This window comes from Peromyscus maniculatus, chromosome X (assembly GCF_049852395.1).
Source record: "Peromyscus maniculatus bairdii isolate BWxNUB_F1_BW_parent chromosome X, HU_Pman_BW_mat_3.1, whole genome shotgun sequence".
Taxonomy (NCBI): domain Eukaryota; kingdom Metazoa; phylum Chordata; class Mammalia; order Rodentia; family Cricetidae; genus Peromyscus; species Peromyscus maniculatus.
Window position 1 is genome coordinate 82168516 of NC_134875.1, and position 26478 is coordinate 82194993.

The 26478-nt window shown below is 39.9% G+C and overlaps 1 long non-coding RNA gene across 13 annotated transcripts in view; it reads left to right on the forward strand.

Moving 5' to 3' along the window:
* Nucleotides 1-24720, forward strand: part of LOC107403015 (uncharacterized) — a 59887-nt gene extending 35167 nt beyond the window's left edge. For 9 of the 13 annotated variants that reach the window (XR_013048008.1, XR_013048001.1, XR_013048007.1 and 6 more), the window contains one exon: nucleotides 1548-24720. This is a non-coding gene — a long non-coding RNA (uncharacterized LOC107403015). The remainder of the gene's footprint in view (nucleotides 1-1547) is intronic. The other 4 variants (XR_013048009.1, XR_013048006.1, XR_013047999.1 and 1 more) reach the window with 3 other exon arrangements.
* The last annotated feature ends 1758 nt before the right edge of the window (nucleotides 24721-26478 follow it).

A 26478-nucleotide genomic window follows, 5' to 3' on the forward strand; every position in this document is an offset into this window, starting at 1 on the left:
ATTGTTCCAGCCGACTGCAGTAAAGACTTTCATTTGACTATAAACTCTTTGAGTGGTCATCTCTAGGAGGCTACTGCTATCACATGCTCACCAAGTGTGCGTATTCGGGGTCTCCTTTCTCTTCTTCATTCCATGGCAAAAATCTAGGATGTTTTTCTTTTTTCTTTAAGATTTATTTATTATGTATAGTGTTCTGCCTGAATGTGTTCTTGTAGGACCAGAAGAGGGCACCAGATCTAATTGCAGGTGGTTGTGATCAACCACGTGGCTCTGGAGGACCTCTGGAAGAGCAGTCAGTGCTCTTAACTACTGAGCCATCTCTCCAACCCCCCCATCTTTTTTTTTTTTTTTAATATTCTTTAGGACTATCAGAAAATGAGTCTGAATTTCCACCGTGATGAACTTTGTAGCTCAACTGGTAGAGCACTTGCCCAGTATCTCTGAAAGACCTGGATTCAATGCAACACTCTGGGATGAGGCAGCCAAAAAGAAAGATAGGAATGTTTTGAAGACACGTTCTTTCCTCCTTTTCTCCTTTCCTCTCCATCTTTGTTTTCTTTCTTTTTTTCTAGGGCCTCTCTTTATATCACGGAAATCACTCCACAATTCTTCCTGGCCTTCAACTCTCAATCATTTTCTGCTTATGCTTTCTGGGTGCTGCGATTATAGATGTGTGCCACTGTGCACACCTTAGTAGCTAAGACTTCCAAAATTGTCAGAAAAAGGGGATTTTCCCAAACGTTCATAACCAACTTGTTAAACCATGGACCCACTGGGAGGCTATCCCGCTTTGTTTTGTTTTGCTTTATGTTTTAGAAATGGGGTTTTACTACGTTACCCACGCTGCTACTAAACACTGGTACTAAACTCCTGAGTGATGGGATTTACAGACTTGAGGATTATGAGCTCTGTTGTCCTTCTTACTATTGCTTCCTCAGTATAACTGCTCTGCTGAGCTCACCTAATGACAGGTTTTTGGCAGTCCTGCTGTGGGCAGGTCATGGTGACTGGGATAACATGCAGTTACAGGTGTAAGGGTACCTGAATATGATAATGCCACTTAGAGATGGTAGTTGGTTCAGACACAGTCAGGAAACTGGGCATCAGGAGTACCTGTTCATGCTGGCCTATGCTGTTGATGTAGCTAGCTGAGCTACCCTGTCTCTCTGCTTAGTGTTTGTTTTATGCCTCTGACTAGGTACCAGCTCTCCTATCCACTTCTGTGTTTCTCTGGTTCATATATTTGGCTAGCTTTCCTCTTGCTTCTTCTTCCTCTTGATTTGCTTCCTTATGCTTTCTCATTAGCTTAGGCCTTCATGGCCTCATCTTTGTGTTGCGTTCTGGCTTGCAATGCATCCTTTTCTTTCACCTCCGTTTACTGATTCCTTTAAATAGCCCAGTTCCAATAACTGAGAACCCAAATTGCTAGACCTGTCCAGTTCTAGTTTAGCTTGGTTTATATGATAATGCCTCTGCTTTTATTCTGCTTGTTTCTTATGTTTTCTAATGTACAGTTAACAACTGACTTCTCCCATCCTCTGTTTCAGGGGTTTCAGTTGCAAATGGCTGCAGGATCCAGATGGGTACATGTGTGAGATGGTTCCTGGTATTCACTGTCTTCCTTTTCCTTGAAAAGCTGGTTTTTGTGTTGTTTTACCTTTGCTATTCTTTAATTTACCGTAAAGGTTAATGGATGCCAAGAGATAAGTGATTCTCTAAGAGAATGGGAGCGTGTTTGAAGCCCTGACCAACCTAATGTGCAAAACACATCTGCAGGGAAAGGCTAGGCTAGTACTTGGCTACTGCTAATGTCTGGTAAGGTCAATCCAAGTTTGCCAGAATTTCTGGCTCTACAAGGCAATATGGATAGCTTCAAAGGATTTTTGCTTCCAGTATTTTCAGGACACCAGAGTATGTTTACAGCTACTTTAATAATCTCACAGCCTCTGCTTCTTTGTAATTGTATCATTGTCATGTTACCGTATTCTTATGTTATGAAATAAGGGGATGTAGAACAATTGCTGTTCAATTCATGATGAAACCTGGTAGGTTCCTTTGGGCAGAGGTCAGAACTACTGGACCACAGTTTTGAATGTATTTCAGTAAGGTAGAATGAAATAATCTAGGAAAGAAAAGATCATTATATGTACATAAATCCAAGAAAACAGTAGCCCCCATCTGGTTACTAAGAATAAATATTATTGTAAATTTTTGTTTGTCCTAGCTATATGTTTGTGTATCTTTCATTTAATGTAATTGTTTTCCCTACTGTGGGTTAATTTACTAGATACTGAATGAAATGCCATGAACAAACTATCATGCCCTATAAACATGTCTTTAAAGTCAAGTGACATTTAATGTTTACTGTACTGTATGATAAGCTGTTTTCCTTTTTCATGTTACTTACCCAGCTATTTAAGACTTAAGTTTTTCTGCGGTGTGTGTGTGTGTGTGTGTGTGTGTGTGTGTGTGTGTGTGTGTATTTTTGTTTCCTTGTGTGTTGGTGTCTATTGATATCAGTTGTCTTCCTCAGATACTCACCACCTTATAATTGAGGCAGAGTCTCAGTGAACCCAGAACCCTCCAGTTTGGCTAGTCTAGGTAGACAGCTTGTTCTGGGCAGTCCCTGTTCCCACCTCACAAGCACTTGGATTACAAGTGAGCTATTATGCCCACACTATCCAACACCCAGCTTGTGCTAGGGATCCTAACCTGGCTTCTTAACTTTTCACCGACAGTGCTTTGCCACTGAGCCCTCTCTTCAGCCCCAGGTTGTTACTGCTTTACTTCAGAAGGGAGGGAGGGGAGACAGTGAGGGAAGGAAAGCATACAAGGGAGATGTTGATTTGTTTTTTGTGTGCCCCTGTGGAAGGGCCATAGCAGGCTCCTTGAGGTCAGAGGACAACATGCAGAGTCTGTTCTCTCCACCTTGTACATATTGGGGGTTGGGCTCAGGTTGTCATGTGCTGTGGCAGGTTCCTTTACCTGCTGGGTCATCTCACTGCCCCCATAGGTTTGGTTTTGTTTTTTTTTTTTTTTGTTTGTTTGTTTGTTTTTTTCTTCCTGTGGTTCTAAGGTAAGGACCCAGGACCATGTACCAAGTGTATGCTAGGCCAACATTCTATTACTGACTTGGCCACATGGATCCATGCCTACTGGTGTTGGGTGGTGGTGGTGCACGCCTTTAATCCCAGCACTTGAGAGCCAGAGGCAGGTGGATCATTGTGAGTTCGAGGCCTGGTCTACAGAGTGAGATCCAGGAAAGGCACAAAGCTACACAAAGAAACCCTGTCTTGGGGAGAAAAAATGTTAGGTAAGTGCTCTGTGAGCCATGGCCTTAAGCCCTATTTTAAGTTGCCCAGGCTGGCCTTGATCTTGAAGTGTTTCTGCCTCAGCCATCTGAGTAGCAAGAATTATGGCCCTACACACTCAGCCCTCTCCCAAATCTTTGTTAATAATTGTTGAGACAGGCTCTTACTGTGTAGCTCGGTCTGGCCTAGAACACAATCCTCCTGTCTCTTTTTGAAGGCTGGGGTGCCAAGGCTAGCTCACTTAAGTCATTTTAAGTATATGGTGTTTCTCAAGAATTTAACTGGAAGTTCCTCAGTCCTCTCACAGATAGTAAAGGATAGGGATCATTGAGAACTTCATTGATAATTTACCATCACTGAAAAAGTTTACTCATTCATAAGTCCACTGTAAGCAGCCACTGCTGTGTTGCTCAATGTTTCAGGTAGATTTGCAAGTTGCCTTGGTATTAAAGTCTTGTGATAGTGCTCCTAATCTGTTTCAGCTGCATTTTTGCTGAGCTTTCCACATCACTTCCTGTCTAACTTTATTTCATTATGTACCCAAGTCCTAATTAATATTTTAGGTGAAGTCTGATGGCATATTTCAATTCTGTTTCTAGGGGCGGTGCCCCATTGCAGGGTATGTATTGCTCTGGCTGCATTCCTCTGAATGTTAATAGTTGGCTCCCCGATGTGGCCTCTAAAAATGTCCCTATATTTGGCAGGAGGGAGACTTAACCCTGCAACCTGAGGAGGTCCCTTTCTACTTAGAGAATGTTACGAAGGTAAACCTGGATGCTTGAATTCCAGGGTGAGCACAGTGAAGCAAAGTTAGCAAGCTTATTAAATATTTAAGCTCATGGGGTGGTAGGGGAAAATACAGTACATAATCGCAAGGCTTCTTGAGAGTTGAGATTAGATATATTTACAATGTCTACGTATATCTCCTGGTGCTTTTGAAACTACGTGTCTCAAAGGATTACAATAAGAATTAAAGATTAATCAAAGCTTAAACTTTCAAGTTTAAACGTTTAGTAAGAGTATTTGAGCTGGTATACTTCAGATTTTCGAGAATTTTCTTTTGTAAGTAAAATTATAATGTGGCTTGCTTAAGGTGTAATCAATCTGACTCTCAGGACAAAGACCTGAGACAGACTTTCAGGCACCTTTCAGGGGTCTGGCACAGGGCATTGTAAAAGCTGACAATGAAATTCCTTAGTTTTATCTTTGTGCTTTGAGTCTTAAAGATAAGATAGGTTAGGCATCTCCAGATTTTAGATACTCATGGATGATTAACATCAGCCATCTAATCAAAAGGGAAGAAAACAGAAACTAAAGGTAGAGATTTCAAGGGTCTGTCCTTGTTTTAGTGACCTTTGGACCAAGGTGAGGACAAGAGCCATTCCTTTTAGCAAAGGAAATGCTAAGTCCTTGTTTCTAAAAGCAATGTATGTTATTTCATTAAATAGAATCAGTATATTAAAAGATATTACATGGATTGGTTAACATATAGACGAGCAGGTACACACTCAAATAAATTTTTTTAAATAAAAGGCACATGACCATCTTTTCAGTTTGCCAATTCTTTGTTTTTTAATGATTTATTTTATTTATTTTTTATTTGTGTTGGTGTTTGACCTGCTTGTATGTCTATGTGATTATGTCAGATCTTGGAGTTACAGACAGTTGTTTGGTGCCCTGTGGGTGCTGGGAGTTGATCCCAGATCCTCTGGATGAACACCCGGTGCTCTTAACCACTGATCCATCTCTCCAGCCCCCAGATGGCCAATTCTGAGTCTCTGAGTTCAACTGTCTGGTTTATCACATTTGTTTATTTATTTATTTTGTATAATCTGTTGGTAAAGACTAATTTTTGCATTTTTATTGCTTGAAAGAAGCCAAAATATTATTTCATAGCACATAGGAATTAGAAATTCTCATTTCAATTTCTGTCAGTTAAAATAATGTTTTATCAGAGCTTAACCACTCAGACATTGAATATACTGTGGTTGCTCTTAAGCTACTATATAGGAGAATAAGGAGTAACCGAGACCCCAGAGACCTGCACAAGCCTCAAACACTGTTCATTGACTAAGCTCCCATGTGCCTCTGCATTGTTTTTAGTAGCTTTAAATGCCAGGACTTTATTATTGGCCAACAAAATGGTCCTCATTTTATTATATTGAGAGCAAAGGCGACCACATTTCTTTACTCCCAACTGTTCCCCATAGGCTGGCAGGACCTAACCCTCTAAATTCCAAATTGCTTGCTGGATTTAGAGAAAAGCCTCTACGAATTTCCAACTCTAGGTGGTTATTGCCTCAGAATTTTGTCTCTATCTTATGTTTTTCCACTCTGTCAAGTTTTTGTGCTATATAGTCGGTTCCCCCCACTTTTTTCTTGTTTCGTTTGTTTATTTTGCTTTTTTTTTGATACAGAATTTCTCTGTGTAACAGCTCTGGCTGTCCTGAAAGACCAGGCTGTCCTCAAACGCACAGAGTCTAGTACTGTTCCGGGCCTCCCCGGTGCTGGGGCTAAAGACATGTGCTTCCACCATCCAGTTAGGGCTTGAATTCTTAAATGTTGGTGATCAAAGCATAGCACCACTGACTCCAGCAATCGGTTTTGTTAACTCAGTCACTGTTGGATTATTGGCTGAGAAGGTCTTAGATGTGAGATACTTCGACAAACGAAAAGAACATAAAACTTACAAAGGAATTTAAAAGGTAAAAGGTAAAAACTTACAAAAAGAATGTTTAAGTAATATGAACGTATGACCTGAGTTCTGTATGGGATTTCATTGACCTAGGATGATTCCTCTGTCATTAGAGTAAATCTCTGCATCCCAAGTAGTTAAGTTTGTTTGTTTATCTATCTATCTATCTACTTATTTATTTATTTATTGGTTTTTTGAGACAGGGTTGGGCCTTTCCTGGAACTCACTCTGTAGACCAGGCTGGCCTCAAACTCACAGAGATCCACCTACCTCTGCCTCCCGAGTGCTGGATTAAAGGTGTGTGCCACCACCGCCCGGCGTCTTGTAGTTCAGTTTAAAGTCATTTATTTCTGCTTCAGTTCGTATTTGTATGTGTATTTGCATATGTGTAGGAGTGTACTTTCATGTTTATGCAGTCCTGATGATCAACGTTTGCTAGGATGGGGGGTTTTTAACCTAGAATTTACTGATCCACCTTTGTTGGCTGAGCTAGCTAGCCTCAGGGATCCTTTGTTTTCCACCTCACACCCCAGAGTTCTTTCCTTGGTTTTTTCATGGGCTCTGGGGATCCAGAGGCAGGCCTTGATGATTGAAAGGTAAATATTTCACCAACTGAGCCATCTCTCTCTGAAGGATCTCTGGTTTGAGGTTCAGGAGGGACACAGACAAATTGTCCTTTTAGGTAAGACATTTCTTAATATTACATACAAAAGGCAGCTAGGGCTCTAAGGAGAGTTTATGCCCCAGCTAGAAACAATATGGCCAGGCATTCGAGGAGAGCTAAGGTTCTTGAGACAGACAAGGGATCCCTCCTTCAAGTTCCTAGGAAGACGAATGTCATGTACTCTTGTCTAAGGATGTCGGGAAGCAGGGAGGAGAAACATCGTGAGTTAAGGAATTCACGTTCTGGTGGCCCTGATGTATTGAAGTCTGGTAATTTGAGCCTAGAATCAGCATTGGAAATTGGGAAGGCACTTTTTTAAAAAGTGCGTATCACCTCCATTCCCATGGAATCCATACACTTGGAGAGCTGTATATAGGATGCTTACCATTTCATACAGCAGCTGTAACGGTACAGGGACAAAGAACCTATTGCAAGGAGATATGACCTAACTGCTTAAATCTGGCTGATCCCTAGTAGGTACCCAGTAAAGTTGAATTAATGAGTCTCTTACCGTGACTATTAATTTTATAGGAATCATCTCTCACATACAGTTTTTTATGTTACTAGTATAACATGTTTACATCATTCAGTTGCCTTGCGAGGCATATGTCCATGCAGGTCAGAAGAGGGTATAGATTTCCCTGAGACTAGAGTTATAGATGATTCTGAGCCACTATGTGGATGCTGGAGATGAACTCAGATCATCTGGAAAAGTAGTCAGTGCTCTGAACTACTGAGCCATTTCTCCATCCCTTGATAATGTGTGTTTCGTTTTATTTGTTTTTATGTTTTTGAAAAGCAGTCTTGCTATATAGCCTATGCTGACTTTGTACTCAGTATATAGCCCAGGTTGGCCTCAATTTCACAGTGATCTTCCTGCCTCTCAGCCTTCTTGAGTGATGGGATTATATATAGGTGCATATCATGATGGACAACTTTGGAAACATTTTTAGGATCCTATTGTTCAGGAATATTTACAAGCTTGTAACAAACACATGCTCTTGTGAGATTAAATTAGCAGATCCAGAGCTGAGCTACATAAGTTTGAGGTGCATGAAATCTTGTCTCAATCAGTCCCTTCCCAAAACCCCACCAAACAAAACGTAAAAAGTTTAGCATGTTCTTATGTTTCAGTTGAAGACATAGAAATCTATCATTGGACAAACATAATCTTCTTCTTTTTTTTTTTGGTTTTTTGAGACAGGGTTTCTCTGTGTAGTTTTAGTGCCTCTCCTGGATCTCACTCTGTAGACCAGGCTCCCTCAAACTCAGATTCACCTGCCTCTGCCTCCCGAGTGCTGGGATTAAAGGCGAGCCCCACCACTGCCCAGCAAACATGATCTTCTTAGTATATTTCGTAACTTTACCAAACAGAGTACCCTTCAGAGAAATCCATAAATCTACTCAAAATGTTTAGCCTACCACATAACATTGTACCACTATTATATCCATGGTAAATGCCATTTTGGTCATTTCAGTTTATAGAGTTCATAACTGCATTCGCAACTTTTCCCCATAAGAGCCTACAGAGCACCCACCAGTACTATGAAAGTTAGGCAACATGAATGAAGGTTTGTGGTCACTACATTTTATAAACAGTATGTCTGGTGTCTTCAGCAATAGTTATACAGCAATCCCCGCCCCCGCCGGCCCCCCCCCCCAAGACACGGTTTCTCTGTGTAACAGCCCTAGTAGTCCTGGAACACACTTTGTAGAGAAGGGTGGCCTCCAACTAAGAGATCTGCCTGCGTCTGCCTCCTCATTGCTGGGATTTAAGTATGCACCACCATTGTCCGACAGGTATACATTTTTTAAACACTATTTTAATAACAATGGGTAGCTTTTGTGATGGTATATGAGTAACCTAGGGTCAAAGTATGCTATACATGCTCTCTTGCACTATTTAACATCCCTGGCCTTTAGAGAGTAAATTCTAATATGTTTCTTTCTGATGGGCAGTTGATATTACTCATGTTCACAAGCATTGCTCTCAAATATCCCAGAAACTTTTTCTTAGTTGTGTTAAACTTGGAAATAATAGTGAGGTCCCTTGGAACTTTTCGGGATATTAGTAAGATCCCGAGTCTGACCACACTGCTGGTAGGAACTCTGGGAGGGCTAAGTTAATATCTCTGGGAAGGGTTAATGAGTGCTTCTATCACTTTAGCATGGCTCAAGGTGAACATGCCTTTCTGGGTGGAAGGTCCTTGACCAAGTATTTGACTCTGCCCATCTGGATTAGTTTGTATGGGAGGGGAGAATGGAATGTCTGCACCTGGAGGTAAATGCCATTCTTTTGGCTGAGAGATAATAGCCTTCCTTTAATATGCTTTTAATGTCACTGTAAAATTACTGCTATTATTTTCATTATATTTTTTAAAAAGTCATCCAACTAGTGAAGTGCAGAGTCCACTTAAAGTGTAATTCTGGTAACAGTAGATGCCATTTCTGAACCTTAGCCTAATCTAATAGAGAACTCCCTTTTCTAGGACGCCAAGCATTTCGGGACAACAGTATCTTTACTTAAACATTTTAAAAATTATGTTTATTTTTTTTGCCTATTTATTTTTTAAAGAGGGGTTAGAGGATAAATAGGTAGGTGTCTGTTCTTTCAACATATGGATCGTGGGGATCAAACTTGGCAGCACACATACTACCCACTGAACAATCTTACCAGGCAAGTTACTTACTTACTTAAAAATATGATCCCCCTACTTATGAGTTCAGCATCTCTGCCCAGCTGGTGCTGTAGCTGTCATGAGCAAGAAAAACTGGCCTCTTGCTTTTTGGCAAGATGGCCACCCAGCTATTTCTTTTTCAGGATTGCCTTTTTTGTTTTGTTTTGTTTTGTTTTGTTTTTCGAGACAGGGTTTCTCTGTGTAGCTTTGCGCCTTTCCTGGAACTCACTTTGGAGACCAGGCTGGCCTCGAACTCACAGAGATCAGGATTGCCTTTTGATCCATTATAAAACTACCAAGACAAAGATTCTTTACGGCAAGTGCCATAAATCAAGGCCTGCATGGTTTTTCTGGGTGTATTCCTCCTCGATCTTCAACTGCCTTTGAACATTTTAGCTGTTGCCTACATAGCAGTCTTTTTCTCTTTCTCTATGGCAGTCGTTCTCAATGTGTGGATCAAGAATCCTGTGTGGGTCGCCTAAGACCATCAGAAAACAGATATTTGCACTATGATTCATAACAGTAGCAAACAGAGTTTTGAAGTAGTAACGGAAGTCATTTTAAGGTTCAGTGTCACCACAACATGAGGAATTGTATTAAAAGAATGGCGCCGGGCGTTGGTGGCGCACGCCTTTAATCCCAGCACTCGGGAGGCAGAGCCAGGCGGATCTCTGTGAGTTCGAGGCCAGCCTGGGCTACCAAGTGAGCTCCAGGAAAGGCGCAAAGCTACACAAGAGAAACCCTGTCTCGAAAAACCCAAAAAAAAAAAAAAAAAAAAAGAATGGCAGCCCAAAAAGTCACTAAGATTTACCCTGCTCCCTTAGCCATTCCAAAAATGACGCTTGTTGCATGGTTACTCAGCCATTTGACATTTGATGTACTCTGAAAGCAAAACTTGGGCACAATCTGGGAGCTTTCTTTACTTAAAAGATACAAAGTGGTCACCCAAATGACGGCTCGGTGTTAGACTTACACTGAGGGCAGCCTGTTGTGTCTTTGGAAGCCACATCTTTTTGGCCATTGCTAACCACCACAGTCTTAGCACAAGGGTAAGTGTTTTGAGAAGGGACACAGATCCTTATATAAAGTGTCTGCTCAATAGAGAGTTCACGGTTAGGCTCCACTGATTTTTAGGTATGAGCATCACTTAACTATGATTGCCTTAATCGGTCTCCTTTCCATCTGTGAGCTGACTCAAAACTAAATCAAACAGTATTAGTACTAGCTTGATTAATAGCTTGGCTTCTCATCTATTACAGAGCAAAATGGAAATCCTATGAGAGGAATAGTAAACTAATATTCAGGAATTCTGTTCCCGAAATTGATGGGTACAAGAGATAGGTAGCTGTCGGGGTACTTGACGGTTTGGGATAAGAGGGAAAGGACATCAATTTGATATATTTTTCAAAGAAGAAAAAGGATGCATAGTACTTCAAAGTGCTAACAATCTAAGAATAGTGTACCCTCAGCAACTATTAGTACCAGTCCTGCTGGTACTACTAGTTGACCTTTCGAGTGTTGAGTGTAGAGTTAGTTAGCCATCACTTATGGCATAGCAAGTTGACTTTATACACTAGTTTTCTCTTCACAATTAAGGTTATTCTTTTTAAAAGTTAACTAACACCTTATTTCTTCCTCAGGGGATAAAATTCTAAGTAAGTTAGCCATTAGTCATTTATGTGTGCTGCCGGAATTTCAAGTTTCCCTTTTTCAGAAACTAGAGAAGGTCTTTTTCACTTGACTGTAGTTTTCACTCATCTCTGCCATGTAAGAACGGGGAGTATTTTATGCAAGTACTATTATCTGTGTTTTCCTTGGGGACTTGCTGTACCTGCCTTATAAATTAGAGGAGTAGTATATATTCTGAAGGACAAGGTTTGTGCTTGCACTTGAAATTAGGTGGACTAAGAAAACCAATAAAGTTAGGTGTAGACAAGAAAATATGATAATACGATGGTTTTATTTTCAGGACGGAGCTTGTGGGCATTAACATTGTTTATGAAAGATTTGTTGTTTGTTTGTTTGTTTTTTCATGTCAGTGTCTCTCTGTGTAGCTTTGCTCCTTTCCTGGAACTCACTTGGTAGCCCAGGCTGGCCTCAAACTCACAGAGATCTGCCTGGCTTTGCCTCCTGAGTGCTGGGATTAAAGGTGTGCACCATCACCGCCCAGCAAGATTTGTAATGAAGAAACTAAAGAATAGTCTTGTCATCGGGAGGAGGAAAGAGCCTAAATATAGTAGTGTCCTTTGCTTTTCTAATCCATGTCAGAAAAGTTCGTGATAACACCAACGAAGGTAAATTTTTTATCGCTGTCATGTAGAATAGCTAAAATTAATTGTATTCCTCACACAACATTCAGTTTTGACCTTTGAGATGAGGTGCTTGGTGGTGCCTATTCTTATGACCCTGAATGTATCCATCGTACTTCCTCAAATCCCAGTATCATCACATTTAAAAAAAGCATTCAGGAAAAGAATGATATGTTTTACTTTAATCTTGAGAAGTAACAATGTTACGATAGAAGATTATTCCATGTTGTCCATTTCTCTACATGCACTCACGTCACATACTCAAGATTAAATAATAATTATTTTTTAAATAGAGCATGATTGGGCATAATGGGAAATTCATGTTACCTCTGCTTTCAAGTGCTTAAGGCAGGTGAATTGCCCCCTTCTTAGTTTTTAAATTCAGATTCCAGCACCTAGGGCACCTAAAAAAGGGCTAGGTTATGGAAGGGCCAGGTGTACAAGAGGACACCAAGAACTACTGGTAACTAAGGAGTTTATTAGATGAGTTATTAATGCCATGGAAATAGACAATGAAGCGACACATGTTGAGCGTCTCCCCCCAGCATTTGAGAAGCATTGAGTTCCCAACAAGAAGAGAAACGGGTCAGAGCCATAGCAAGGAGTTTTTTATTTGTTTTTGAGCATGATGGTAGCACAAATCTGTGGTTGGGTTTTCTGACTCCATTCAGCAGCTAGGAAAGGAGATTTGGGGACAGGATGTAGCACTACACATCTTGGTGTTAGCAAATTTGCCAGCTTAGGGCTAACAGAATATGTCCCAGTAGGGTGCCTGTCCCTACCTATTAGAGAAGGTTCAAGAGAATAATTACCTTCCCCCCCCCCCCCCCCCCGGATTGTAGAGTGTGGGTAGGATTTCTGTATTTGTTTCTCTACTTGTCTGCCTCAGTAATGTTGAAATGCCCCATGTGAGACATAGACTATCTTTTCATTGGAAAGTAAAGGTTTGTTTCCTTCATTTGTCCTTTACCTTAAACTAAATCTCACAAGTTAGAAGGACAGTTTTTGTTGGACTCTCTTCTAGGTCTCTCACATAGATCCTACCCTGAAGGTGTTTACCAGTGGAGTGCCTGCAATTACACCCATTAAGCAATCAGATTTGACCAGTCACGTGTGTAATTTGACTAAGGTCAAGTAAACAAAAGTGGATCATTTTATCACAAATGCAAAGCAGTCCTTAAAGTTTTGGGATTCCGAGCAGTCACTGCCTATCTCCTAAGTATGTGTTATCTAGGGAACTTAAGATACAATTCTGCCTGGTATGCAGTATCCCTGCCCTTTGGAAACCATCAGTTTACCCACTGGTCAAATGATAAACCTCAAGGCCATTGTATCATTTGCAAATGATCAAGTATGCATTAGTAATAGCACTAAAATCATTTACTGTAATCAACTAGGAATTTTCTGCTGTGGTTTCAACATTGTGCTGAAAAACTGGGTTATATTTTGCCCATTGATTTATTGTTTAAGGTGGTCTAAGGATATAATGACTCACAGTATTAGTAGTTTCTCATTAATGGTATTAGGGTAATTTGACTGCTGTACGGGATACGAATACCAAAACTTCTGTTCAAGAATTCTAGTAAGAATTAAGTTTATGGGAAGAATAAAAGTTGAGATTTTGACAAGCTGCATTGCTACAGCAGCCTTTGTTTAATGCCAGAGACGTGGTATCTGGATTTCTGACAACTCCGTGATCAGCCACTCAGTGACCAAAGTTCAAGAGAATGCTGAGTATACGCTTTAAACTGGTTTTGATTATTTGTTTTTGTTTTTCAAGACAGGGTTTCTCTGTGTAAACTTGGCTGTCCTAAAAGTCAATCTGTAGACCAGGCTGGTCCGAAAGATCCCTCTGCTCTGCCTCCCAAGTTCTGGAGTCAAAGGTGGGCACCAACACCATCTGACTTTAAGCTGGTTTGGTTGTTTTGTTTTGTTTCCAACTAAGTACAGTGAACGGGGACAGGGCCTTTTGTTAGGGACAGAAAGGGTTTACCTTAGACAAGTCATTTTTGACAATGCAGGGTCTGTTGTCTCCTTTTGTAACCACCAGATGTCTGGGGTAAGGGAAACCCCCAAATATCTGGCTTAGTAGAACTTTGAGTTTAGTTTTAGTGCCTTGGCTTTGTGTGGTGTTTTATGCCATATCTTTATATACAAAGGAAATGAAGTCTGGCTACTTCCTGCTGGAGAGCGCAACATCTTAGCAAGTTTTTTGGGCTCTAGAGTGATGAAGACCTAGCCTCACAAGCATGCACGAACACATGTACCTGTGCACACACATGCATACACCCCATACACCCAAAACAACATTTTGTTTGTCATTTCTGTGTATTCATAAAGGAAGTATTGTAAGATTTTCCAAAGTGAACAGTATATTGTCTGCTTAGACAGCAAGCTATGTATATTAACCAGTGTTAATATACTACTAGGTTTTTTTTCATTTGTAAGACCTTCGATCAAAAGAGGCCTATTCTTCCTCTGGAGAAACATGTGGTGTCTCCAATTTTCTTTTTAGTGGGTTTATTGAGTGAGACTTGGAGAAAAAAATTGCTGCTCAAAAATATTCAACAGAAGCTGTGCTGTGGTGGTGCACACCTTTAATCCAGCACTCAGGAGGTCAAGGCAGGCGGATCTCAAGAGTTGAAGTTCTGCCTGATCTACAGAGGGAGTTCTAGGACAGCCTATCTCGAAAACACCAAAAACAAACAAGCAAACAAATTCCAATAGAAGCCTCTAAAGCAGCCAGCTAGAGTTCCCAATTGAGAAAATGCTGGGCAGGGCAATGAATCCTCTTAAGTGAGTGTTTCAAGTAAAAGAACAAACACTGATATTATAGCTAAGATAAGTCATTATCAAATGAGGTATTCAAACACAGGAGAAACTTGAAAATCACATCAGTTGTTCCCAGTGATTTCTTTCCATGACTAACCTCTTTCCACTGTCGACCCCACTAGGGGATAAAGTGTACCAGCTGTTTTGCAGGACATGAAAACTAGGCCTTAGCTCAGGCTTTATTCCACCTAGCTCTCAGTTCCTCCGTTCTCTACCTTTGTCTTCTTCAGTGTGTCCCTGGAGTCTCTATTGCCTATCCTGCTTCCTCTGAGTCTGACTGGTGACCCACCTTTCTTCAAATCTTTATTAAACCAGTCAGAAGGCGCCTTGGCAAAGTCAAAGTGTAAACAAGTATTCCACAACAGAACACTTTGAAACAAACATGCTTGTTTCTGCAGCTTTCAAATTTTTCTTTATTTTGTGCCATATGCATTATATGTATGTGTGTGTGTGTACATATGTGTAAATGACATTTATTTATTCTTTCCTTATTTGTTGTGTTTTTTTACTTTATTTTATTTTACATGTATGTTTATAGAGCACTTTGATAGTTTCACAAGTCTTTTACAGCACTTCCTATTTTTTGTTTGTTTGTTTTTGATACAGAATCTTACTATGTAGTCCTGACTGACCTTGAACTCCGAGGGATCCACCTGGCTCTACCTCCCAAGTGCTAGATTTAAGGGAGTATGTTAACACCACCCTATCTGGCACATACCATTTTTCACAAGCCTTATTCTCTTCATTTAATATTTGTTGTGCTGATTAATAAGGAACAACTCAGTCTCCCCCATTCTTCACTCTCCTTGTTGCTAAATAGCTATCCTGAGTAAAATGCTCTTTCTCATAGTAATGTGTTGGCTCCCCCCACCCTTTTTTCTGATTGTTCTAGTATTAAAATTGATCTTTTAACTTGAAATAATTGTTTTCAAATTAGTAGTAAAGTTCACTGTGTCTCCATTTCCTTTCCAACTTTTGTACTATATAAATTACATCTATATGCGAGACACATTAACATGGCTTTCTCGCTATTGCATTAAGTAGTTATAGTTCAACTTGACGATGAGAATGGCGTTTTCAGCTTTACTGGTGCATTGGAATTTCTGCCTCCTGCCCTGGAGGGATTTTTTTAATTCCTTTGAGATGATTTGATACTATTGAATTCCTCTTCCTTTTGTTTATCTATGAAGGAATGCTGCAGGTTCTCATTTTTCATGAAAGTCGATTATCCTGGGTAATTTACATTTTCGTCATACTGAGTGTTTGACCATTATCCACATTTTTTTATTCCTCATTTACACTCTTGTGACTTTCATTAAATTTGCTGTTGACTGACTGTAGTTCTTCTAAAATACCTCATGGTTGTGTACAATACTTAACTCCGTAGTATTGTTTAGTCTTTATGTTTGATTTTAACTTGGTATTTCCCTTTTCAACACAATTTGTGGTGATGTTGAAGCTTCCCCATTTTAGCGTCTTTGAGCCATGAATATATGATGCAGCCCTTTTCTATATCTAGAGTGTCTGCTTTTCATTGCTCAGGTTTGAGGCCAGGACCTTGCATATGCTAGGCCCATGTTGGACTTGCACACCCCTAATGGTGAAGATCAACTTGACTCTTTAACTTCTTTGAAGGGCTCGTTTTTTTGTGTGTGTGTGTCCCAGTTTGACATGTTCCCATTAATGAGCACTACCACAAGTTTCTGAGACATTCCAGAGATGTTTCATAAGGTGACTAACTAATGGCAAAGCATGTTTTGACCTCCGTCTTCTCATAGAATTTAGTTTTAATTCTAATAATTTGGTGAAATTGGAAGGCTAGATTCCACTAGTGTACCTAATATATATGTTGAAAACAAGCTCAGAAACTTGTGTGTATCAGGCATAATACCTTTTTGGAGGTTGTTGCTGTGTCTTGGTGATAGAGGACTTCCCTAGCATGTGTGTTACACAGGACATAGCATTGAAAAAATTTCTGGAGATTATTCAGTTTACCCTACATATAGTATTTGGAGAAGCTTTCTATGAAAATAACAATCATTTTCTATACATACTTGATTGGTGTTATGTGAGAATCTCATAGTGAGATTGGTACTATCTCACTATATTAGGTAAAGTATTTTTTGCAGACATTAGTTGATGTTTCTGACAGTTCAAAAGGAGATTTAATGTTTTAAGTAGCTGATTATGGAGGAAATTTGCATTCTTGACATCCTTATTGGCTTGGATTCATGTAAGGGTATTTTCTGCTCCTGAACTAAAGGTTGATTGACAAGACGACTACCAGAAAATGGGTTACAGTGCAAGTTTTTATTTCATTCAGTGTGGATGAGAATCAGGCTTCAGACATTATCTAGAAGTAGCAAACTACTGTTAAGTGCAGAGAGATGACTATTTGATTATGACAAGTTGTCAATTTCAGACTTTAAGGATAGAAAGGCTTCTATTTCAAATTGGTTGTGAGACTGTAATCTGAACCCCCAACCCAAGTTCATTAAGTAGGAACATTGAGAACAACCTTTTTTGGGGGGCCGGGGGGTTTCAAGACACGCTTTCTCTGTGTAGCTTTGCGCCTTTCCTGTAGCTCACTTGGTAGCCCAGGCTGGCCACGAACTCACAGAGATCCCCGTGGCTCTGCCTCCCGAGTGCTGGGATTAAAGGCGTGTGCCACCAACACCTTGCCGGTAAGGTACTTTTTTTGAAGAGTCTCCTTCCCTCTCTCTGCCTCTGTCTTTCCCCTCCCTCCTCCCAACCCCCGTCTCAGACTTCTTTGTAATGTTGAGCTCAGTGTGTTTCCCCACAGTTCAACTCATTTATTAGTATTTTTTTCGACCCTCATTCAACAATCCTGCTTTAGTTATCCTCTGAACAACCAGGATACGGAATTAGTTACAGTTCCTGCCCTGTGTGAGTTATCAATCTAGTGGGAAAGATCAGCGTGGACATAGGGAATTCGAGCAATTCAATATATATACTCTTTAGGGAAAAGAATTACAAAGTGCCATGTGGTTCAGAGGAAAATCCTTCTACTAAGCCTAAAGATGCCAGAGGTCCAGGCAACCGAAGTCTATGATTAAATCTTAAAGGTTGACTAGTTAGTCAAAGAGAGGTTTGGGATGGGATATCTAGAGGAACCCTGAGATGGATCTTAACAGAGAGGGCGATTGGTGAAAGCATGGACATAGACTGGTGAATTGGAAAATAATAAAGGCCATTAGGCTATAAGTGTTGCTAAGGTCAGGGCCTTGGCTTGGATTTGTATTATGAGAACTTCCAGACAGGGAGGCTTCTGAGGATTCTAGTGGTAGTGCCGAACAGTCACAGGCAAAAGTTCTTGTAGTGTATGTAAAAGGGTTAGCTAGAGGCAACTTACTGGCTAACTAGAGGAAAGAAACAAAAAGATAAACCAAAACTTTTTTAATTGTAAAAATGTGCACCCTTAGTCTTACCACTTTTCTTTCTCCTGTTCCATCGATGGATGTTTAGTTTACTTTCCATAGAATACATTACATTCTTGGAAACTTCCATACAGCAAGTAAGTGGTGATTCTCAGTGAGACACTGAAATAACAGCAGAGCTGTAATCATTCTCATCCCATCTGCTCTGCTTTCACTGGCAGTTTCTCCAGACTTTTATTTTTGTTCTAAAAAAAATGTGAGGGATTTTAAAGAAATAAATATTCTTTGTTATTGGATCCATTGCTGCATTAGAGACTTAAAAATGTTCATTGTTTTATTTTCAAAACACAAATATATACAATAATTGAAACTAGCCAGTGTTGACTTTCTCTTCTCAAAGCAACATAAAACCTTGCATGTTGTCATATGCATATAATCCCAGCATTGGAGATGCTTACATGGGAAGATGATGTTGACTTTGAGGCCAGTCTGGGTTTCATAACAAGACCCCATCTCAAACAAAAAACTCATGACATATTTCTAGTTCAGACCTGTACTATTAATCTTTAGGATTCAAGTAATGGATTTATGACCAGGAGAAATGGTAGATGGATTTTTTTTCAAGAGCACCTATATTAATCACTAACTTGGAGTACTTCAAGGGGAGATTTGGGAAAGGAAGCCCTGAGCTATGCAGGAAACCAACCTAGGGTTTGGGCTTTGGCATTGGCTAGCCTGTTCTTAGACTGCTTCCATAGTTACTGATGTAGTTTTTGCCCAGTAGTTAAGATTGCTTAGAATATAAGAGGTTATTGAATTATTTGTTTCAGTCTGTAGAAAAGTCCAGTAATAAAGATATGTCAGTTATAGTTACTGTTAATGATGTTTAATATGACAGGGATTAAAGAAGAGAGATAAGTACCACTATATCCATTGAATTGTTCAGGGATATTAGCGGGGGATGGGGGGCATTGTTTTCAGTGACTCATGTAAAATCACTTTAGATATTTTTTTCTGCTAGTCCATGTAGAAAACTAGATGGTTTTTCCATCCATATTCTGATTAGTAATCTATTGCCATTGCTCTTTGTTCTAAGTTAAAAACTGTTGAAGACTTGGGTTACACCTGAATAAAACCATTTTTATAACCACAGAAAAGGCTGCTTTGGAAATGGTCACCGCAGAACTGAAACCTAATTCTAGCTGTTTAGTAGCTATGTTATTTAATGCCTATACCCAACACGCCAAATATTGGTTTCAATCATGCCATGCTTAATTTTCAGAGTTTCCATGAAGATATATGTAAAACATATCAGGCACTCTATAATTAAAACTTGGTTGGTTCTTGGGACACTCAACGCCTGAGAGAAAGAAACAACAGCACACTTTGATGCTCAGGACTTCATGGATCCAGCAGCGAACTGGAGTGGTGCTCCTCTGAAGAAATCCTACTCGGATGGATATAATACAACCTGCTAAGTGTTCTAGCACTTATCAGGTTGTATTATCATTGTCCGTGGCTATGGCTCTCGTCTATCAGACTAAATCCTTAAGGGCAAGGACGGTGCCTTATTCGTCTTTGTATTCACAGTGCCTAATCCAGTGCACATTGTAGGCCTCATTAAATGTTTGTTGAATGAAAAAATGAATCATCAACAGACATTAATTGGGCGCCTGCTCTGTGATCTCCATGGGCTCAGCTTGTTCCTGCCAGTTGCCTACAGCATCTGAGGTCTCTTCAACGTACTGAAGCTTAATCCTGTCTTCTCAGTCTTGGAATGAGGACTGTGCTGTGTACTGTAATGATAGAGAATATACTTGTGGACCATTTCCAACTGACTGATAATGTGTGTCTCGGTTGTGTTTTGTAAAAAGCATTCTATAGCAAGTTCTAATCTGTGCTGAGGGTGTAAAAGGGAGAATAGAAGCCCAAATACCTTCAATGTCATATTTGATCATGTGTTTTCTATGAAATATCCATTTATATGCCTGTGTTTTGGGATTGCCTGCTTTTAGATGTTGTGTGGCTCCTGTTGTTACTATAATTGCTACCAATTACTCCCTAGGTTGAACCACAGTGATCATTGAGTAAAAGCTTCATCCTTGCAATATGGGGTCTGCTCTTATGGTTGGTATTCAGTTCATCCTTTTCAACTTTGCCTAGCTTTCTCCTAAACTGCATTTATTCCCCCCCCCCCAATATAAAAGCAAAGCGCCTTTATTTTCTTTTCTTTTTATTTTATTTTAATTTAATTTTTCTATTACCAGCTTGATACAGTACAAATTCTTATCCTTATAGTGAAATGTTTCACTGAGGCTTGCCCAGTGATTGAGTAAAACTAAAACTTATAAGCCACAGTCATCCTAGGGTCGGTCCCTCCTGCTTTGTAGCCCCTTAACTACATTTATAGGTAGGCTTCCACAGTCCTATCTACCAACTACTAAACTCATGTTTCCTTTTTCTTATGCTTGCTTAATTTCTATTACCCCATGAGATATCTTTCTCTTAATGTATGTGACAAAGAGAATACATGTTAACCAACCCTTTCAGCATCCTACAGCGAGTCATATATTCACCTTTTTTCTATTGGGGAAAATCAGCTGTGTTTGCAGACCTTCAGAGTGACATTGTGGATGGGGGAATGAAGGCCTGGGTGATACATATGAGGGTTAGGGAGTATGTTAGTTACTCTTCTAGGACTGTGAACAAAAATGCCATGCCCCAGAGCAGATTGAGGAGAGCAGGCTTTCTTTTGCTTTTAGCTCCAGAAGGACATTTTCCACATTGCCAGGGCAGGGAATACCCAGCATCGGGCAGGGAGGCATGGCTTTAGGATCAGCAGGCAGAACTAGAACAGGAAGTGAGGCATGCTAGAAAACCGTCATCTTACCCCTAGTGGCATCCCTCTAGAGAGAGCCCACTCCTGAAGGGTCGCATAACATTCTCAGAAGGTGCCACCAACTGAGGACCAAGTGTTCAAATACAGAACTGTACTTGGACAGTGCTCTTTCAAACCACCCTGGAGGGTAAAACCTGCATCTTGGAGAAACATGGTAACTTTAGATTAAAGGAACTACCTGTTCACTGATGAATGCTGAGTTATGAAGGAAAGAACTTAAGAACGAAACCTCTCCTTTTCAGACATGGGCTGTGAGGAGACCGCTATCCAGGGACATGGTTTCAGAGATGGAGCTGCGTAAGGGGAACTGCAAAGTATGGATTAGGAACACTTTCTATGTACTCTTTAGGCAGGCACAAAGGCTAGAGTATATAGTTGATATGAGAGAATAGGGCACCTATCTAGTGATTACAGGGAAAAAATACCGTTTGGTTGCCTTAATTGAGGGTGGCTAGCAAGAAAAGACTTGCACAGAAATGCATAAGTGGTCCTGGAAGGATATGAGGTCCGGAGTAGACTCTGCCTAAGAACTATTCTGGAGGACATTCATGGTTTTCCTTGGTTTGAAACAAGATCTATCCAGGTAGTCCTGACTGTAAACTCCTACATAGATCCCCCAGGCCCCAAACTTGTAGCAGTCCTGCTTCTATCTTCCAATTTTTGTGATCGTGGACATACATGGCCCAGCGAACGTTGCCCAATCTGGATGTTGACCTCTTGGGACATAGAACAGTGGTAGAGCATTTGCCAAGCAACATGAGACGTGTAAGCTTCAATCCCCACTATGGCCAGGGGTGATTACACAATATTTTAATAGTGTGTACGTTCATTAATCAGAACAGGGTGGGTGAACGTTAACTGACATCACCACCAATAAAGAACATTCTTGGATCAGGAAACATCCAATTTATTGCCTCACATGCTAGTGTTTTTCTATTGCTATTGGAAAATGCAGAGAAATGGCATTGAGGTTTTACAAGAAACAGACCTATTATGAATGAGCACTGCAAGCAGACTTATTTGCTGTGTATCCCTGTTTCTCATGCTTTTTTCTTCGTCCTCAACATGGAGTCTTTTGGCCAATGAGTTTCTGTCCCAGAACAGCACCCTTCGTTTTAAGTTAGACGAAAAATAAAAGCAACAGGGTTGCCTAAAACCTCTGCTCACCAGGAAACCAGAGGCTTTTTTTCAGTTACATGTCCCTCCTTTCTTGTGCATTTGTGTGTGTACACCATTCCTTCCCAGTGCTGCTGTCTTTACACATGTAAAATACATAAATCCTTATACTATGGTAGACTTCCTACACTTTTAGACCCCCAACAGTCAAAAATCCCCATTCTGTAGTGCAGTGTCAGAAGACAGGACTCTAAAGCTGTATTTGGGTTTGAGCAATAAAATTCCACCTTTGCATGAATATTGTGGGCAGTGGATATGAAAGTAGCTGCAAACTTTCATTCACCAGTGAAAGCTGAATTAATCGTCAATGCTATACTATCGAGTGCTCATTAGTCTGATAACACCTATTTTGGCAACTAGAGAAGCTATATGCAAGTGTAAACTACAGCCACAGTAGTCCCTCTCTTTTTGCTTGGTCATCGGGGACTAAAATTTGTTTGGGGGTAATTATTGAGTAAAGTTTTATTAGTAAATCATGGACATTAGGAGATTTGGTTAATTCTCTTGTGGTGGGTGGAATAGGACATAGATGTGTTAACTCTTCTGACTTTCAAATATTGTCCCACTGAACTCCTAGGAGACATTTAACTCAAGCTTTATGTCTTATCTTGGATCTTGCCTCTTCTTTCTTGTGTGTCCTAACAGAATTTTTGTTCTTTTCCCCCACCCCGATGTGTTTCAGGAATCTCTTCCTTTGAATCAATAAAAAGCTCCATTGTGGATCAAAATTCAGTGAATGTTGGGAATGGAATCCATGTTGCTCTCTGGATGTATCAATGGGAGTGGTGCCCTAAGATAATGTAAAGGAAGGTTGTAACTTGCCCTGTCCAAACCACAAATGCTTGACATTTTTGGCAGATAATGGACCCGAAAGCTCTTATCAATGGAAGGAGTAAAATTGGGATCTCTTATATGTGTGAATGAATTTAGAAGGCAACTGTTTGTTTCCCCTTCGGATACAATGAGTGAAGAAAATGTAGTGAATGAGCTCTCTGTCTTCTGTGGAGCACAATCCATAGCTTTTCAGTATCTTGTCACTTTTAAATGTCACTGCTTTTATGGAGATTTCTGTTTACCGGATTGGCAAACAGTATGCTTTTAATTGAGTCTGATATAATGTTAAAAGGCTCAAGGAGCGGGGATAGCACAAGAAGTGCTGAATAGCTGAGTGAAAATGTAGAATGGGGGGACCGTGTCCAGGAAACAGTGTCCCGACCATCCTCAGAGCTGCCATAGCCGTACAATGTCAGTCTGAAATGCATGATGGCAGTTCCAAAATATGACGAACTGCTGCTGTGGAGAAGGATTTTTATAACGGTATATACTTGTTGTTCTATATTTTTATTCTGGTATTTTTTTCATTTCAAAATTTAAAAGTTATATTTCTATGTCATGTTCTTTGATAAATACAATATAAAGTCTACATAGAGTATGTACTTTACTGCATTTATTTCGATACTACCCAGTTACAGTACTTTTGGGCCTTGCCCATTTTTTTATAGCATATAACATTGTATGTACATTTGTATGAAAATAAATTTCTACCAATGTATTCCTTTATTTGAAGACTTCTTTGGGCATTATAAAGGTGCTTTTGACTTATTCACAATACAGTTGTATAAATAACAGTACTACCAGTAGTGAATAAATGCGAATATTTCTTTAAACAATTAGAATATAACTTCTCTTATTCTAAGGTTCTACTAAATTCATAAGTATTGTGTCTTTTGAAATTTTTAATTTATAAGTTCAGCAAAAGTTATGTGTGTAGATATATATGTAGTATATGATATCTTTAGTTCATGCAGAATATTTCTGTCACTTTAGGCAATGGAGTTTGGTGTTTTACACAGAGGATCTGTGTTGCCCTGCCTGACCTTGAATTGTGTAGTAGAATTGCAGATACATACAGTCATACCCAGCAGTAGGAGGTCTTTTATATTCATTCCCTCCTTACCTCTATACATGGGAACAACTGATTTATTCTATATACGTAGCTGAAATTTTGGTTTCTAGAAGGTCAAATAAGCAGAATCCTACAATGCATAGAATTCCGTGTCTGCTTTGACTTCCTAAATGTAAATTAGATTCACCGTTGCTGTTACATGCACCATTAGAGCAATTCCTTATTGCCAAGTATTGAGTTCATTGTGTGGGAGGACTACAATTTCAGTTGCATTCTCTAGTTGTTGAACATGTGTGATATTTCTACTTCTGATGATTATGAGCAAATTTCAGAAAGACGTAAGTATAAGGTTTTTTAAGATTTATTTTAATAATCTTTATTTATGTGTATGCACATGAGTAGCAGGCCTGTGGAGGCTGGATGTCAGAGGTACCAGGTTTTCCCTGGAGCTGCAATTGCAGGCAGTTAGAAACTGCCTGACAGGGGTGCTGGAAATCCAAATAAGGTCCTCTACAAGGACACTATGCCCTCCTAAACACTAAGTCATCCCTCTCACCCTCTAGGTACAAGGTTTGGGTGGTAGCAATGTTCATTTCTGTGGTAAGAGTGGGGATGAGTTCAATTGTCTTTTCAGTTTTCATGTAAGACAATTGTAGTAGCTCTGCCTATGGAAATGTTAGGCATTCGGGTTTGGTCTCACAGATCCTTGAGGGCTTAAAGTATTTGAGTTTCTTTTCTCTCTGAATTCTCTACTCGAGTGTCCCTTGTTCCCCTTTTTATTGGATTGTTCCTTTTACTGTTGAACTTTGAGATTTTTCATTCAGTCTTAATAAAAACTATGTTATGTGGAAATATGGTCTTCCTATTGCCTTGTGTTTTCAATTTTGATGTTTAGTTATCAGTGTTTTTGAATCATAGATTATTGTTTGGTATGCTATATATCGGAACCTTTATGAATAGTTTCATCTGGGGGTTTTATATTTCATGTTTTATACATGTATTCTTTTAATTGCATTTTTCCTGAGGGAAGATCAGATTGTAGGCCAAATACATGCTAAGCATGTGGTCTACTACTGAGCTGCATTCTCAGTACTCTGTGTAACAGCTGTATCCTGGAACGCACTGTGTAGACCGCCGCCCCCCCCCCCTCCCCCGTGCTGGGATTAAAGGCGTGTGCCACCACCGCCCGGCCCCAGCTCTCTTTTTTGTAGTGTTTATTGCTGTGAGTTTCCCTTTTATAATTCTATTTCTTCCATTTCAAAGGCTGCCATATGTTGTGTTTACATTTTCATTTGTCTCCAGATATTGTGAACTTCCATTTTGATTTCTTCTGTGACCCATTGACACTGATTGTTCAGAAGTATGTTGTGTCATTTGCATGTAATTTTTCCAAAGTTCTTCCTGTTACAATTTCTCAGTTCATCATTTTAAGGTCTGAAGCATTATTTTAAGTTATTTCATTCTTTCTAACTTTGTTGAAACTGGCCTTGCATGTGATCTGTTCTATAGCATTTTCTGTATGAGCTTTATAAAGTGTGTATGCTTTTAGTGGTGGAATGTTCTGCATGTTTTCAGGTCATTAGCACTAACATTGATCTGTCAGTATTTCCTTGAAATTCATAATTTGGATGAATCTTTTAGGAGCTACTATCTGTCACTTCAGGTCCTATTTTCTGCGTTTCAACATAGTCCAAACATATTGTGGACCTCTTGGCTAATTTTCCACTTGGGTCATAATCTTTGTGATATCATTCTATTAATTCTAGTCCATGGTCCAGAGTGCCAGGAGCAATTTTTTTAAATATATATATTGGATATCTGTTCAAAAGAGCATTTTGCTCCTCGTGATGCCTTATCTTGATTGTCAGCTTCACAGGATTGAGAGTCACCTAGCAGATAAACCTCAGGGTCTTCTGTCTTTGAGGCTGATTCCAAAGTGGTTAAACTAGGGATGGAAGTTTCGTTTTGCATGAGTTGATCGTGTGGGTTGGAGTAACAAGGAGAAAGTATGCTGAGAGCCAGAATTCATCTTTCTCTGCTTCCTAACATTGGGCACAGTGTGATCAGCCATCCTATACCCCTGTCATCATGACTTCCCCAAGCAGACTCTTCTGTCCTCGGGGCTCTGATGTTGCTCCTTGTCAATTATTTGGTTGCAGTATAAAGGAAAGTTTACTCACATGCTCCCTCATATCATAAACTATTAGTGTGTCCATGTCATGCTCCAACTTGGAGGTCAGGCTGAATTTGTTTTTTGTCATTGTTTTGAGACAGGCTTCTCTATAGACAACACTGGCCTCAAACTTCCTCCGCTTCGCAAGTGCTAGGATTGAAGGCATGTGCCGCCACACCCATCAAGTTCTTTAATGCCGTACACGCACAGATACCTAAGAGGATGCACTAGGCCATAGTGAACATATGTCCCCTATCCTGGGGCTTCCTGATAACCAGCAGGTAGAGAGGCAGAGCCACTAACTGCCTTTCCGTAGGCCACACACAGAGTGTCATCTTCTTCTCAGTTGCTGTGATGACTTTTTTTTAAGAGCAGTTTTTCCAGTTTTAGTATTCATGCTTTTCCAGATTTTCTTTGATCATTTTGAAGATATCTTA